The following is a 16,687-nucleotide window of genomic DNA, read 5'->3' as shown; positions in this document are numbered from 1 at the left end:
AACATCTCATTTCATAACTCACATATATATGTCTATGTATAGAATATATATGCTATTTATCCAATATATGTGCTATTTCTTACAATGCATGAGTTAAACATGAGAACAACCCTTCGTATCTTTTCCTAAAATGATGATGTTGTGGTTTATATGCTATTCCTTTTTCCTGTTATCAAGACTCTACAGCATAAAGGTTTCCTTGTAACCTAGTGCCCACATGTTTCTCTGCTGGCAAATGTGTGAGCATGTTTGTGGAGGCATGATTAAATTTTATATTTCTATATATTGGTTCTAAAATGTCAATTACTTCAGAAAATGAAATCACTCTTTTTCTACAACTCTAATTACCAAAGCCTGACTGAGCCCGAGGAAATTAGCTGCACAGTTAGAGATATTAAAATTCCCTGTGAATGAGTGTGCTGAAGCCTGAAAACTCGACTCCTGGGCCCGTTTCAGCAGCATTTCTTATCATTGTTGTGAATGAAGCTTTCTCAAACCAGTCTGTGCAGATTTAAAGTTTCACAAAATGAATAATTGAAGATCTGTGTCACTTCTGTATTAAATGGCTGTATCGCTGAGTATAATTTTCAGGAATGAGAGTCCACCAAACCACCTATCACATATGCACAAGTATTTAAGATATACACAGTTACCGTTGATGGCTTTGTCCGGTTAACCTCAGGCACATGAGATTTACTGCAAGCCTGTGAGCTGGTATAGAACCCAAATAGGGTAATCTCAGAAATCTGATATCGGTGATGAAGAGATCGCCATCTGAGGGATTTGTTTTTTTAAAAAGGAAACACCTTCAGAATGTCTACATGAAAATCATATATTCTGTTATAATTCCCTGACCTTATAGTAGTGATTCATAATTCTTGACCTTCATCAACTTTTCTATTTTTTCCAAGCTCCTTCTGTTTTCACTTGCTTGTCCAGCATAGGTTCCACATTTTGCCATCAGAATTATTTGTAATGTATATGTAGTATATATTATAACCCTCTCTGTTCCATTTACCTATCTGGTTGAACACAGACATTACCTTCTCTTTGTACCTAGGCAGCACAAAGTAATTGGTGATGTTGACATAAGAAAGTGGTTCTTCCCATTTAAAGTCCAAAATGACAAAATGCACGAAAGAAATTCACACTACTTGTGCATCACACCACCTTCCCCCTTTAAATATCATCTTCTGCAATGACTAGTAAATTCGGTTTATTTCTTCTTTCCCCCCAAAATCTTATTCTTGCTTCACTTGCACCAGGTTGAAGAGTTCATTAAAAACAAATAAATAAGCAAACAAACAAAGACATGGAGAAACAGCCTCAACTTCCTCAAGTCAAATTAATGCCCCTGAGTTCATCTGTGTATATCTTCTCTTCTTTTCAATGGAGATATTTCATTATTCCTGCCAAAGCTAGCACCTCTACTGGTTTTAATAACAGAATTACCCCAAACAGCTGGTCACATACAGTCTCCATTTCCCCAACTCCTATTCATTCTTAAAACCATTTCATTCTTGCATCAATATCCACTAGTTCAATAGAACTTTTCTATTCAATTCCACAAATCATTGAACATAAATTATTATTTCCATTTAATTTCATAATAATTTACATTTAAGTACACAAATTATTGGACACTGACAATGCACCCTACATTGTTTTAAATTCTGGAGATAATGGTAGTTTTTGAAATAAAACAAAATCCTTGCTTTCTTGGGTTATTTTATAAAGAGAAGGGACATAGTATAAACAACTGAGTAAATTACATAATATGTTAGATTTTGTAAGTGCTAGAAAAAAATAAAGCAGAAAAAAAGTGTAGGGAGTATCAATATTGATGTGGTCAATTTTAAATTAGGTGACCTGGGAAAACATCACTGAGATGGTGATACTTGAAGAAAGACCAGAGGGGTGAAGGAATAGCCATACAACAACCTGGAGAAGAACTGTTAGGGAGAAGAAATGGCAACTACAAACTCAGGAATAGAACTGTGTGACAAGTTCTTACTCTCTCACTGGTTCTTCCTACCATCCTTGTTTTTGTTGTTGGCTTCAACTCCAACAAAATGCTGTGTCGAAGTTCCTCAGTGCTCGAAATTCTAACTCTCTCTTTAGATACTCTCTCCCTTAGTGGCATTGTTCGTTCCATGAGTTTATTATCTGCATTCTGACTCCCAAATATACATCTCTAGTCAAGGCTACTCTTCGACCTCCATATCTATGTAGTTATCTGCCCTCACATTTCCATCTGTGTATTAGACTTACCATGTCCTGGATAAAACTCTTGTATGCTTCCTTCATTACAGTTAATAGTAAAACAACCTTCCCAATTCTCAACCAAAACACGATTTGTCATGTTTGATATCTCCATTTTTCTGCCTTTAGTATTCAATCCATCAGTGATCTCTGCAGGTTTTACTTCCATAATTTATTTCATGCCTCTTCTAGCTTGCCTGCTCACATTTTTATTCACCTAACATATGGCCATAACCCCCACACTTGTTCCTCTGCTTACACAGATGACGTCTCCTTCAATCAATTTTTCAGTTACCCAGAATAACTTTTCCAAAAAATAAATCTGGAAGCTTTCTCCTTGATTAATGTTTTTATCCTTTCCATGATCTAAACAGACTTTTATTATCTCCTATTTTATCCATACACTTCTCCTAGCTCACAAAATTCCAGCCACATGAATCTTCAAATGACTCAAGGTAACTCAGCTCCTTCTGTGCCACAAGGCATTTCCCCTACTGCTTCTATATCCCAATTTGCTTATGTAATTACAGTGACTCCTATTTTTATGACCTGTGAATTCCCATTCTAGAGTGTGTGAAAATGTATAAAAGGGCAAAAACAAAATAAACAAATCTTTTTTTAGTGATTTCGGTGTAATAGGTCATGTCTATCTGTGCTGGGACTCATCCTCATCAGAAGCGCCGCCCCCTCCCCGCCCCCCAGCCACCCCATCAGGAGATCTGTGGCAGTCTAATTGCATCCAGCTGGGGTAGGGTAAGGTGAATTATTCTTACAACCTTGTTTGCCCAACAAGGTACTTCTGATTTTCTTTAAATACTGTTTTTAACAAGATATTTTCTTATTAAATAAAGCCACCCCCACCATTGCTTCCCAATCATACAAACTAAAAATACCCCATTCTAACCTGATATTCAAAGTCTTTTACAACTGTCACTCACACATTTTTCCCAAGATCTGAGCAATTAAGTCATAAAAGAAGCTTCTACTCATATTGAAATTGTATAACTGGAATATTCCTAGTAACCCTAGTAAATTCTACCGCTGACAGTGTACTCCAATGTAAACTTCTACCTCAAATGCCCTACTTTTCTATTCTTTCTCTATCTCACAGTCTTTGCTTTTTAAAGTGCATGTATATTTTAAGCTTCTATTCAAATGCTATCTCATCCCAAAGAGATTTGGCATTCTTCTGAACTTGTCAAATCACTTTTTATTTTTACTTTAGAAACACACACACATACGCACATCATTATATTCTTGCTAAAAATAACTCAACAATGCGTACATTCTTCTTCACATGTACTTTCCCTTCCTGCCACACTTCTTTTCCCAAATGTTATGACAGTTACTAGTTTGGAATACACCTTTAGAGAGCTCTTCTTTGGTAACACAGAAGTTTAAAGGTAGATGCTTCCCCCCCTCCACACAATTGGGTCATACCTTACAGATTCTAAAACTTGCTTTAGTCACTTAAAGATATGTTTTGATATCATTCCATGTGATGATGTATAAATCTTCCACAATAATTTGAATATTGTATAATATTTCCTAGAATGGATATAACTATGATTTGTACTGATGGACATTTAGGGTAACTCTAGATTTTTTTTAATACTAACCAATGCAAAAATAGGGAATGCTTTTTTGAACATAATGCTTTGTTAATTCAGTAAGTATGTATTAAGGTGTGTTTTAAGTACTTGGGATAAATGATTTTATAAAAAGGAGGCTGACACTGTGCAGAGGAAAAGGATAGAGGATGACACACAGTGTTGAGTGAGATGGCCAAGGTAAGCCTCTCTGAAACTGTAAGATTTGGGCCGAGGTCAAGCAAGCAAAGAAATTAACTAAATAGATAGATGGGGAAGAACATTATAGACATAGAAATCAGAACAAATCCTCAAGCTAAAACCACAACTAACATGTTGGAAGAGCATCAAAGAGACCCATGAGGCTAAAGTAGTGAAGTAGGGACAACTATGAGGGGAAAAAGGCCAGAGAGTCCAAAAAGTATATAGATTCTATAAAAATTACATTATATAGATTTTATTTTTAAAAACTTTCCTCTTGCCCTGGCTGGCATAGCTCAGTGGATTGAGTGTGGGCTGCAAACCAAAGCCTCGCAGGTTCGACTTCCAGTGAGGGCACATGCCTGGGTTGCAGGCCATGGCCCCCAGCAACGCACATTGATGTTTCTCTCTCTCTCTTTCACCCTCCCTTCCCTCTCTAAAAAATAAATAAATAAAATCTTTTAAAAAAAGAAAATCTTTCCTCTTTACTGTGAGTAGATGTAGTTACCTTATAAAACCTTCACCTTTGTACTGGGAGTTAAATCTGAACCATTGCAAGAATCTGAATGAAAACAAAAATAATTTAAATTTCTCTATCATATGGTTTGCTGCTTTAAGTTTTCCTAAATGGCTCTCTCTAGATTTTGCATCATCATACATTTCCACCAATAATGTATATGAAAATTTTTCTTCTATCTCATCCTAAATATATATGGGTTATTATCAATACTTCATTTTTTTCTAATGTGATGAATTTATACTGCATTTTCCCCATAACTAGGGAGGATAGATATGATTTTATACATTTATTGGCCATTGTTATATCTTTTCAATCTGAATCACTTATTTTATATTAATAATATTTGCCTTTTAGCATGTATTCATTTATTAACCCCACACACATTTTTAGAGACGTGAAGTACACTGATTTTGTTCTTTCTCTTTGCTTTCCTCTGATAAATTCTAGACCCCACTAATGTCCACCTAGCTTATATGCGTTATAGAACAAAAGGAGTCTTCATTCAAGTAAACAGTGGATGAAATACATTGTCATCCCTAGGTATCTGGAGGGGTTGATTCCAGGACCCTAAGCAGATACCAGAATTCACGGATGCTCATGTATCCTAGATCAGTACACCTTATCTTTCCGATTTTAAAGCATTCTTGTCTATCAGTTTTGAAGATTTATTGCTTAGATTCTCCTATGGAAGAAAAATCAACTACCTTTATGAACTATTATGTTAAAATTCACATAAAATATTGTCATTCTGGTGGTATGATAGCCCAATAAATTACCCAGTGCTGGAAAAGAGCATGCTGTTTTTTAAAAAAACAAAAGATATTGATCAAGCATAAAGAGTGCAAGGATACAAAAGAATGAATAAAATTAGAAAATAAAGCAAAACTGTAAAATTAAAGCAATATACTCAATAGAAGAAAGCTGAGACTATTAATTCTTACTTGGTTATTTTAATGGTAACTGGTATACTTTCAAAAACAGATTTTTACTCACTTTTAGTATAAAACATATCATTTAGCCTTGTTTTGTAAAATCCAGAAAAAACATAAAAATAACTGTCAATCAAAAGTGTGTTAATGTCAAAGAAAAATGGATTAGCAGCTGTAAAAATCCAAACGAGTCCTACATTTAGCTGTTTGCAGGGGAAAAACCAAATGATTTTAGCCTTAAGTGTATTTTCCTTATTATATGGATTAGAAAGTAGTGGTTTAATATTTTCCTAAATGTGAAGCGAAGGATAATACTTAGTGTAAGTTTTGTTGACTTTGTATTTATTTATGTCATTTAATTTTTTGAGAATATGCAGCCAGATTGTATGATATGCGCTTAATAAAAATTGTTGGTTTTTCAACTACATACTTTTATAATAAAGGAATTGTGCTAAATGTGAAGTAATGATATAAATATTTGTAGAGACTAGGATATCAAGTTGTTTTCTAATTATTTTGGCCATGTATATGCATATATATATGTATAATGCATATATATACACACACACGCACATGCACACATATATAGTTACAATGAACATAAAAACAACATTTTGGCTATAGTTCTTGCTTATTGAAATGATATGGAAATCTCTCACTTGAAAAACTTAAGTTTATGCTAGAAAGAACCTCGTATTCCTGGCACAGATTTTACTACTTTTCTTATTTGCAATTTTACTGTCTGATTGTGATGGTTAATTTTATGTGTTAACATGAGTGGGCCATGGGTGCCCAGATATTTGGTTACACGCTATTCTGGAAAAGCTCCTTGACAACGATTTTTTAGATGATGCCAAAAGCACAGGCAACAACATAAAAACATAGACAAATATAAGTGGTTAAATCAAATGAAAAAGTTTCTATGTAGCAAAAGAAACAAATGCCAAAAAAGGCAACCTACAGAATGGGATAAAAAATTGCAAATCATGTATCTAATGAATTAATAAATCAAGTATATGAGAAACTCCTACAACTCAACAGCAAAATATAAACAAACAAAAATCACAAAAGCGGGCAAAGGGCCTGAAATTGATCTTTTGAAGAAGACATACAAAGCCAACAGGTGCGTGAAAAGTGCTCAACCTCACCAATACCAGATAAATGAAAACCTAAACAATGAGAACCTAAATGGTGAGCTATCACCTCACCCACGTTAAAAAAGCTATCATCAAAAAGACAAAAGATAATAGTGTTAGTGAGGATTTGGAGAAAAGAAAGTCTTTGTACACTGTTGATGGGAATGTAATTTGTTGTAACCACTATGAAAAAACAGTATGCATGTTCCTCAAAACATTAAAAATAGCACTACTATATGATCCAGCAACCCCATTTCTGGTTGTTTAAGCCAAATAAATTGAAATCAGCTTTCTGAAGAGACATCTGACTCCTCTTTTCATTATGAAATAAGACAGGAAAACAATTTAAGCATCCATTAACAAATGAATGCATAAAGAAAAAAATATATGTTTGTGTCTATTACCCAGTCATAAACTGAAGGAGATCCTACTGTTCATGACAACTTGGATGAATCTGGAAGACACCATGTGAAGTCAAAGAAGACAGACACAGAAAGGCTTATACTGTGTGAAACCCAGAGAAGTTCTACTCATAGAATCTAGAGAGCAGATTAGGGGCTGCCAGATGCTGGGGATGCAGAAATGGGGAGATGCTGGTCAAATGATACAAACTTTCTGTTACAAGACATACAAATTCTGAATACCTAATGTACATCATGATGACTATAGTTAATGTTAGTAGATTGTATGCGTGAAATTTGCTGAGAGTGATCGTAATTGTTCTCATATACACACACAAAAACAGAAACTATGTGACATGATAGATGTATTACTTTACTTGATTGTGGTAATCATTTCACAATGTATACATATATTATATCAACATGCTGTACAATTTAATATATAATTTTTGTCAATCATAATTTAATAACACTGGAAAAAAATTAAATAAAAAATTAAAACAAAGCAGAACCTTCTTGGTGTGTCTGTGAGGTTCTTTCTGGATGACATTAACATTTCAGTCTCGGAACTAAAGCAAATTGCCATCCCCAGAGCCGGTGGGCTCCATCCAACTCTTTGAAGCCTTGAAAAATGAAAAGGTGGAATAAGAGAGAATTCTTCCTCTCTCTGCCTGTCTTTGAGCTGAGACACTGGTCTGTTCTTACTTTCAAACTCAAACTTGGACCTTCCAGGATGTTTCCCATAGCCTTCTGACTGGCTTCCCAATCAACACTTCCCTTCTATGGAGTTGTCCCCTTGATTACTCACCTGATCTTTCAGAAAGTTAGTTTTGTTTACATATTTTTACTGCTCAAAAGTGTTTTTTGCTGCTAATTATCTATGGGGGTGGAGGGGAACTTCTTAAACTAGATTCCTAGATTATCCTTTCTCAATCCCATCTCATCAGGATTTCACTCCCTTTAGACTCCAGGACTGATCTGCATATTGTCCCCGATTTCCCCTGAACTTTCCATCTATATGACTCCACTTATCTGTGAGATATAAAATGAAAGCAACAAATGCACAAACAAGACAAACAAAACAAAACTCATAGTCACAGATGCTAGTATGGTGGTAATCAGGAAGGAAGGGGGAAGGGACATTAGTAAAGGGTAACGGGGACCAAATACGTGGTGATAAAAGATTTGAGTTTGGGTGGTAAACACACAATGCAACAGGCAGATGATGTATTATAGAATTGTACACTTGAAACCTACATGATTTTATTAAGCAATGTCACCCCAATGTGTTTAATAATAAAAAAATAAAGCATCCTTGAGAGAAGTCTTGAGGATTTGATTTGGGAAAGATGGAGGAGAAAGTGAGACGAGAGGAAGAAAGAAGGGATATTATAGAGGCATTCTGTCTATGACTGGCCTAGTGTTTTGATGTAAATCTTAAGGCAAACAAACAAAGAAACAAACAAAAAAAAGATGGTTCTGTGGGGCTTTCTCCCCCCTGAAATTAAAAACTCAGGACAAGAGACTGCATGCTGAATGTAGGTAACAGTAAAGGGATAGTGAGTTCTAGTTCTGATCATGTTAGACTTATTAAAGGAAATGGGATGAGTTTAGGATGGTGATAGGTATAAGAGGCACTGCTGGCAGGTAGGCAATGTGGGGTTGCCGCTGAAGGGAAATAAACAAGATGTATAAAAGAACAGATAAACCAATGTCCCCAGTTAAAGGCAAGGGACCATGTGAAGCAGTGCTGAGAGATGAGGTAAGATTCCTTGGCAATGTTAATGGTGTACGGCATCAGAATGTTAGACCTTGGTCGATGAGTTTGGCTGAGAAAAGAATTCAGAGCCAATAACTCAAATATTTTACTTACTCTGCCTACATAGGTAAAGTAAATCATGATAGAAGTGATCCAGTTGGGCTGTGTGGGTTTAGAAATCAAGTTACAGAGGCAAAAGCGGAGCCCTTGGAGCTTAGGGAAAAGAAAACATAGATGTGCACCTTGGGGGAAGAAGACAGGTGGAGAAAGGATTGGATAGGCTTGAAAGAGAGACAGAGACAGAGACAGAGACAGAGACAGAAAGAAATGGCTGGTCCTGAGTCCTTTGTCCTGAAGTCTTTTATCTGCTTCCCAAAGGCTGGGACCTTATGAGAGATCCAAGGGGAGGATCTTATTACAATATTCATCAGCTTTCCAGATGTGACTTTCAGGGTCGTGGTCACCACCTATTGGTCAGTGCCAAGGAGGGGGTTCATTAAGCCATTGCAGCTAGTCCTGATGTCAGCTTCACTGCTTTGCTGGGCATGAGCTGAAACACATCTGAGGGCTAGCTGTTATCTCTAGTTTGATCAGAACTCTGGCTCTGTGGTCAACATGTTACAGAACACAACAAGCGGGGGGGCCTGGGATGATATACTATTATTGAAAGAAGGCCCCGGGTCCGTTATGTCCGCCGCCTGAGGAAAGACGTCTCTCAATGCCAGAGATTCGTGAAAAGGAAAGGAAATGTTTATTTAATGCTATACAAACTTAAAGTAGTGACCTAATGTCTTTATCAAAAATCCTAAAGTCCCTAAAAACACCCACAAACACACACAGTCCTTCCTTCCTTCCCCCTTTGCCCAGTCCAGGGTACCATATCTCAGGAAAGGAAATAGAAGTCCATGGCTCAGGCAGTCCTCTGGTTCTTCCCAGTTAGTACTCCATCTCGACTGGGAGACCTCCCTGGGTTCCTGGCACCCTCAGCTGACTCGCCAGGATCTCTGCTAAAACCAGGTGGTGGTTCCCCCTTCTAAAGCTGCAGGGGTCCCCACTCTGGCAAAGGCACGTGGTCCTCTCTCCCAGGGCCACAGGAGTCTCCACTCTGTCAAGGCCACGTGGTTCTCTCCCTCTCAGGGCTGCACCTGGTTCTCCTTCTCAGGGCTGCGCATGGTTCTCCTCTCGATGGCTGCCTTGTCTCGGTTTAAATCCCTCGAGCCCGTCTTCTTCTGCAGCCCCATTTCCGACTCCTCCCACACTCAGCTTCACATGCCAGAACTCATATCCTTCCAGCTTTACTGGACTGCCATCATGAGTCTGGGCAGGTGTGGCCCCATGTCCTGGAGCCAATCTTCTCCAAGCTCCCACGCAGGCGCTGTAGCTTGGGGGGACCTGCCCCTAGTCACATCTTGGTGGGGAGTTACTTCCATTCCCCTGGCTCAGAGCATGGCCACAGCTATTTAATATATCCAAGCAACCAGCCAAAGGCTATAGATATGTTAAATGACTACCCCAGAGCTTAGCTGCAAGGCTGTTGCTATGCAAAACAGCTCTCAATGGCCCTGCTCCATTTGTCCCTTCCCCCAACCCCCACACTTGGGGAGTGGGAGTGAGGACATCCAAAAATCCCCTGGACACCTTGAGTTCTGGACCCCATTCCAAATGCCCATTTGGGGTCCCCCCTCTTGGCTGCACCCTGTAACAAACAGACCCAAGGAGGTTTTGTTTTTAAGATTATTAATTGATGTGGTCAGAACCACATTGTTCTGAGTGCTGAATACTAAAATGGGAGCCTTAGAAATCTACTTTTGCTACCCCCTTCTTCCTCCTAAAAGGGGGTCTACCACATGATTAATGACATGCCAAAGAGGAAAGGTCAGGGGTAGGTCCAAACTGCATGACCAGTGATATAAAAGGCCAGGGAGTCTAAATTTCATGACCAGTGATATGCTATGGGAGGAAATGTTACCCTGGGTGGGGGGTGAGGACCCACCCCAGTTTTTCCCATTGCAAGATACCTGGGGCTTTCCACTCTGGTGACGTTCTGTCCCTGGTCTATCTTTCCTACTCTGCTCATGTCTGGCTGACTGCCTACATATCAAAAATACACTGCCCATCTACAAAGAGATACTGACAGGAGTCTGACAAGGGTGATTAACGTTTCCATTTGTTGAATACCTGGGTACCACTGGGACGTACAAACATTAGATCATCAGTGATTACTGCTTGGCTGGTACTAGGGAAGCAATAAGAAAGGGAGGAAACGGTAATAAAAAAAGGAGGGGTGGGGAGAGAAGAAAAAGATAAAGAGAGAAAAAAAAAAACACTGTCCAGAGTACATTCCCCCCTCCAGGCAGGCAAAAGAGAGGGCATAGAGTTGTAAATGCCCTTTTTGCAAAAGAGCAACAAGGCTCATTATTTTTAAACTTTCTAAAATTGCTCCCAGCTTCCCTCTGCTTCCTCTGTAGCAGCACTAGACTTGCTTAGATGGCAAACGTGTCAGAGGTTTTTAAATCCTTTCTAAAAATTGCCCTAGGGTTCTCCTTTGCCAGCAGGATTAACAACAGTGCCCTGAAAGCGCTTCCTTGGTGGGAATGCCACTCCAGTGCAAGCCAGACTTCTCAGTGCCCTGGCTTCTCAGCACCAAGCCAGGTGCTTCTGTAACCATTTCCTTTCCTCCAAGGGAAGAGAGGTCGTCAGTGGATGAAAAGAAAGGAAATGTCCTGAGGTTGGGCCAAGAGTGAGATGGTCTTCATCTTCTTTATTTTGAGGATTTGAATTGGAGGAAAGAGTCTTCATCCTTTTTCTCTATTTTCTACCTGCAGGCTTACTGGACTAGATTTCTAAATTATTCCTTGAAACCATTAGCTGGAAAAGTTTTGTTGTGGGATTCTGCTCAACATGATCATAATGATTGGCCAGGAACTTTATACACCTGGTCTCCAATTATATTCACAAAATTCATCTTGATAATGGAAAAAGTACAATAAAATAAGTATTGCTAAGAGTCACTCAAGACAGAACAGAGAGACTAATACTGTCATGAGACTTATGTTCATCCTCTGCCTCAGTTTCAGAGCTGCTGTTAAGTTAGTCACTACCCTATTGATAAGTTCTGCTCAAAGATAAGCTGTAAACATCTTTGAACAACTGCTGGTGTGCATATGTGAACTTCACTTTTTTTCCTTGTGGTTTTCACCTCCCTCGTTTGCATATTGGAGCTAACCAACCCCTGTCAACCTAGCCAGCAATCCTTCATTTGCATAGAATAATTACACTTGTGCTTATTGCCTTTATAAACCCTGCTTTTCTTTGTTCTCTTGAAGTTGCTACCTGGATCTGTGTCTACCAAGTAACAACTGTTTTTGCTCAGTGAAATGCTTTTTGTTCTTTATTATAGCCTAAAACCTCTTCTTTGATTAGCAATATAAAATACATGATACTGTCTACACTTTATAGATAAGGAAACTGAGGCTCAGAATCTAAATGCAGTTACCTTGCCCAGGGTCACAAAGCTAAGGTATAGCATAAATAGCATAAAGTGTGCTTGAACCCACCTTTCCAAACTCCAAAGTCTATGCTCCTTCCAACACCCAGACCTATTTCCCCAGCTTTGGACCACAGGTTGTAACACTAACAATCATGCAAAACCAAGGAAGTTGAACTTAACAAAACACTCAGGATATGTCTGTGGTTTCCTTAGTTTCTCTAAAAGATACTTTTTCTTAGAATCTGTGATCTTGTGAGTCTTCTCAAACATTTATTCAGAGAGATTCTAAGACATTTTATTTTCTTAGAAAGTAGAAAAACTTAGGAGGTTAATACTTTGTGAGTTAAGAACTAAGAAAGGTATTTTTGAGCTTCCCAGTTCTTGAAGAATCTCACTCTGTTATGGCCACTATACCTTCTATTTATAATGTCCCTACCTTTATTATTTCATGTACAAGAGATGATAGTAGAAACACAATAGATATTAGGTTCTCAGTATACCTTGGTGAATTATCTAGCTTATGCAGTCTAATTGTACTCTTAAATATGTTTTGAATCCATCATGTGTTTTCTTCATCAGATACAGGCGAGCCATGTAGAAGAATTACCTTCATTTTCAACACACCTTGTATTAATAGACTGGATACATGCAATGTTTATATTAATATAAAATGTAATATAATTTACCCTTTACTTTGCTCTTCAAAATTCATAGTCTGTTTCAGTTTATCAGTACTGCACACTATTTGCATTAGTTCACTAGATATTACAAAGCTAACTGGATGGCATTTTTCCAAGAAGAAATTGCATTATTGAAAGAAAAAAAACATCACTCTAAACTAATGGTTACTTTGGTTAATATGCAAAATACCTAAATGCATGTAAGAAATTTTGTAACTTTTTAGCCAGCAAGAATAATTTTTGTAAACACCACAAATTTTTCCATTGATTTCCATTATCTAAATGGAATTTTAAAAAATCTACTTCAGAATAAGCAGACAGTTGAGTTGCTCAGATTAGAAAATATTTCTAAGATATCCTATATTCATCAGCATTTACTGTTAATGTAGTGAAGACAATAGGAATAATACATTATATGATAAAAGAGAAAATGTAAATTTAATAAAGTTCACTCTATATTTATATATTTTTATCTAAATTAAGGAAGGTACATTATAATTACATAAAATGCAGCAATTTTCGAGAAGCCAAGCATACACTCTCATTTAACAACATATCAGCTCAACTATTTAAGAGGTCATGTATTTAAAAAGATTTATCTACACTTTCAGTTTTCTTCATTTGGTCTGTAATCAATATTTACACAATTGTTTTTACTTATTAGAAGACAGTCTAGCAGGCTATGCACAGAGACACACAAAAAGTGCTGAAAATCATATTGTTTCATTTCAGTACAATTTCTTTTTTTTTTTTTTTTAAAGAATTAGTATTTATTTTTTTTTATTTTTATTTATTTTTAGAGAGGGAAGAGAGAGAGAGAGAGAGATTCAATGTGTGGTTGCTGGGGGTTCTGGCATGCAACCCAGGAATGTACCCTGGCTGGGAATCGAACCTGGGACACTTTGGTTCCCAGCCCACGCTCAATCCACTGAGCTACACCAGCCAGGGCTGCCATTTCAGTACAATTTCTAGTCAGATTTCTAAACTTCTTGAGCAGAGACTAAATTAAAGACTGTGAGTATTTAAAGGATTAGTTTGGAGTTGAATTAATCATATTATCCCCGTCAAACACCAGCAGGTAGTACAGAGGGTCAGCTTTATTGATTTAAGGGGCTTGTTTATTTGAGACTTTTGATTTCCTAAAAGTCCCTTGATAATCTGACAATTTACTAAAAACATGTTAAACTGATTACACTTTACTTTTCAACATTCATCTCTACTCATTTTTAATGAAAATAATTTTAAAACATCACTAATATGGATCCTTGAATTTACATTTCATTTTCTTTTCTTTTCTTACATCAGTGTTTCAAAATTAGGTGGTAAATTTCCAGCAAGTGTGTGTAATCACACATACTTCACATGACACATGTAGCCACGGTAAAATCTCATGTATGCATCAATTAATTTATTCTGCAGTACACAGTGGGTGCATATAATGTATATATAATAGAAATAAGACAGACACAATTATTATTACAGTGAGGAGTTTATATTTCCGTAAAGGAGACACAAAACGAGTGATTGTAATATTGGTAAGTAAGAGTTAGAGGAAGTAATTACAGGTTACCACCTGCACAAATTATAGAAACACTTATCTGTTACCTCTGTTTCCCATGATTCTCCTTTTAAAGTTTGAGGGACAATGTCAATAATTATAACACTTAAAAAAATAAGAATGATAAAACTGGGAAACACATCATTAATCCAATTATAACTTTTAAAAATAAAATGCTTTAAAATTAGATTTAAAAAATTAAAATGGAAAACAGGCCCTGGCTGGCATAGCTCAGTGGATTGAACACGGGCGGTGAACCAAAGTGTCGCAGGTTCGATTCCCAGTCAGGGCACATGCCTGGGTTGCAGGCCATGACCCCCAGCAACCGCACATTGATGTTCCTTTCTCTCTCTTTCTCTCTCTCTCCCTTCCCTCTCTAAAAATAAATAAATAAAATCTAAACAAAAGTTAAAATGGAAAACAACAGGAAGTATAACTCCATTAGAGAAGATACTATTGTGGTTTTATGCAACAATTCATACCCAGCTCAGTGCTTAGTGCCTGTCACCTAGTAAGGGCTAGTTAATATTTTTAAACTATAAGATGAATGGATAAAAAATGCTAGTGATGTATACTGATAGTTCTCTACTTGCATGTCTCAGTTCTATAGTATTTTATAAAATGTAACTTTTTTACATTATTATTGTTGATTCAAGTTACCACGTGTTGAATACCTAACATGTCATTCAAATTGTAGTATGAGTAAACAGGGCCTAACAGTAGTTAAACAACTTGCCAAATGGCACATATGTAATAAAGGTCAGAGCTGAGCTAGAGACTCTCATACGTTAGGCTCACCTCATCTCACATGACCTACTGTCTTTCATGACATAAAGTTTCTTCAGCTAAGGCAATAATTGAATTCTTTCCACCCATATGATATTTCATGACCAGTGAAAATAAACCTGCTTAGCAGTGGCTGTCTCTGTATAAGCTTTTGAAAATGTTACTACCATCGGGAATCAGAAATTAAAAACACTTTCACAACTCATTTCCTGACTAGAGGACATAACACTTAGTTGAAATGTCAAGGATTATTCTCTTGCAGAGCAAACTGAGTGCCTGGATGAAGCACTATATCTTATTTTGCAGAAAACAACTTTCAAAGGATGACTAAATGCTTCTCAATGATGATATGTGCTCTGTTACAAATAAATTCAGTCCTCATTTGTCAAACTTAAGTTAACATTGGGAGATATGCTGTGCTTTCCAGAGGGACTGAAAGTCCTGCCTTTGAGATAATCTATTCCCTTCTGAGACAGTTCCAAGTTCATTTGTATTTACCAAAATAAATATGTACCTAGGGACCTATATTATGTTAGATGCTTTGAATGTTCTTTTCTGAAAAGAAAATAATATGTAAGACTTGGAGCTTACTATTGAGCTATAGAAGTATTTGGAGCTATAATACATAGGTCACCATGTTTAATAAATATTTGATTTTAGGCTAATTATACTAAACACACTGGGAATACCTGCAAAAAGAGAAATGAATCAAAAGCTGTACATTGGGTATGGACATCCTGCTTTAGCTTGGGGGCCCAACCTTACGTGGTAGAAAAAGTTTTGTACTAAAATTCCTAACAAATGGTTCACAACCACCTACCAAAGGTAAGCTCAGATAGGTACCTCTTCTTTTCATTCATTAATCCATGGATTATTCAAAAATTTGTTGAATACTTACTATGGGCTATGCATTATCCTAGGCACTGGACATAATGTGGTGAATGAAATATGTATGTTCTTTGCCTTTATGGTCAAATAAACAAGTCAAAAAACAACAATCTACTTGTCTATCTACTAAATGCCTTCAATCCCTTCCCCTCTTCTTCTCTCCCTCAGTAGAGATAGATAGATAGATAATAGATAGATAGATATAAATAGATAGATGACAGTTAGATATACACACACGTGTGTACATGTATATATGTATAAAATGTACATATTTTATATTTATATTTATAAATTGTAATTAACAACTTACAGAAAATAAACAAGGGACAGTGAGAAATGAAATATAGATAGCTTTACCTAGATAGAGTGGTCAGGGAAAACGTTCCTGAAAAGTGACCTGAGAAGTTTTGAAGAATGTGAGAATGCCTGCCGCGCAAAGAGAAGGGCTTCAGACTCCCAGCTCAGAGGGAGAGCACAGGTGAAGGCTC

General features: G+C 37.0%; 1 protein-coding gene across 2 annotated transcripts in view; it reads right to left on the bottom strand.

The window, feature by feature from the left end:
• LUZP2 (leucine zipper protein 2) overlaps nucleotides 1-16,687 on the bottom strand; it is a 362,761-nt gene that overhangs the window by 197,498 nt on the left and 148,576 nt on the right. The window lies entirely within an intron of this gene.

This window comes from Phyllostomus discolor, chromosome 6 (assembly GCF_004126475.2).
Source record: "Phyllostomus discolor isolate MPI-MPIP mPhyDis1 chromosome 6, mPhyDis1.pri.v3, whole genome shotgun sequence".
Lineage (NCBI taxonomy): Eukaryota > Metazoa > Chordata > Mammalia > Chiroptera > Phyllostomidae > Phyllostomus > Phyllostomus discolor.
Note: the sequence above shows the minus strand (reverse complement) of the source record. Positions and strands in the feature narration are given on the sequence as shown.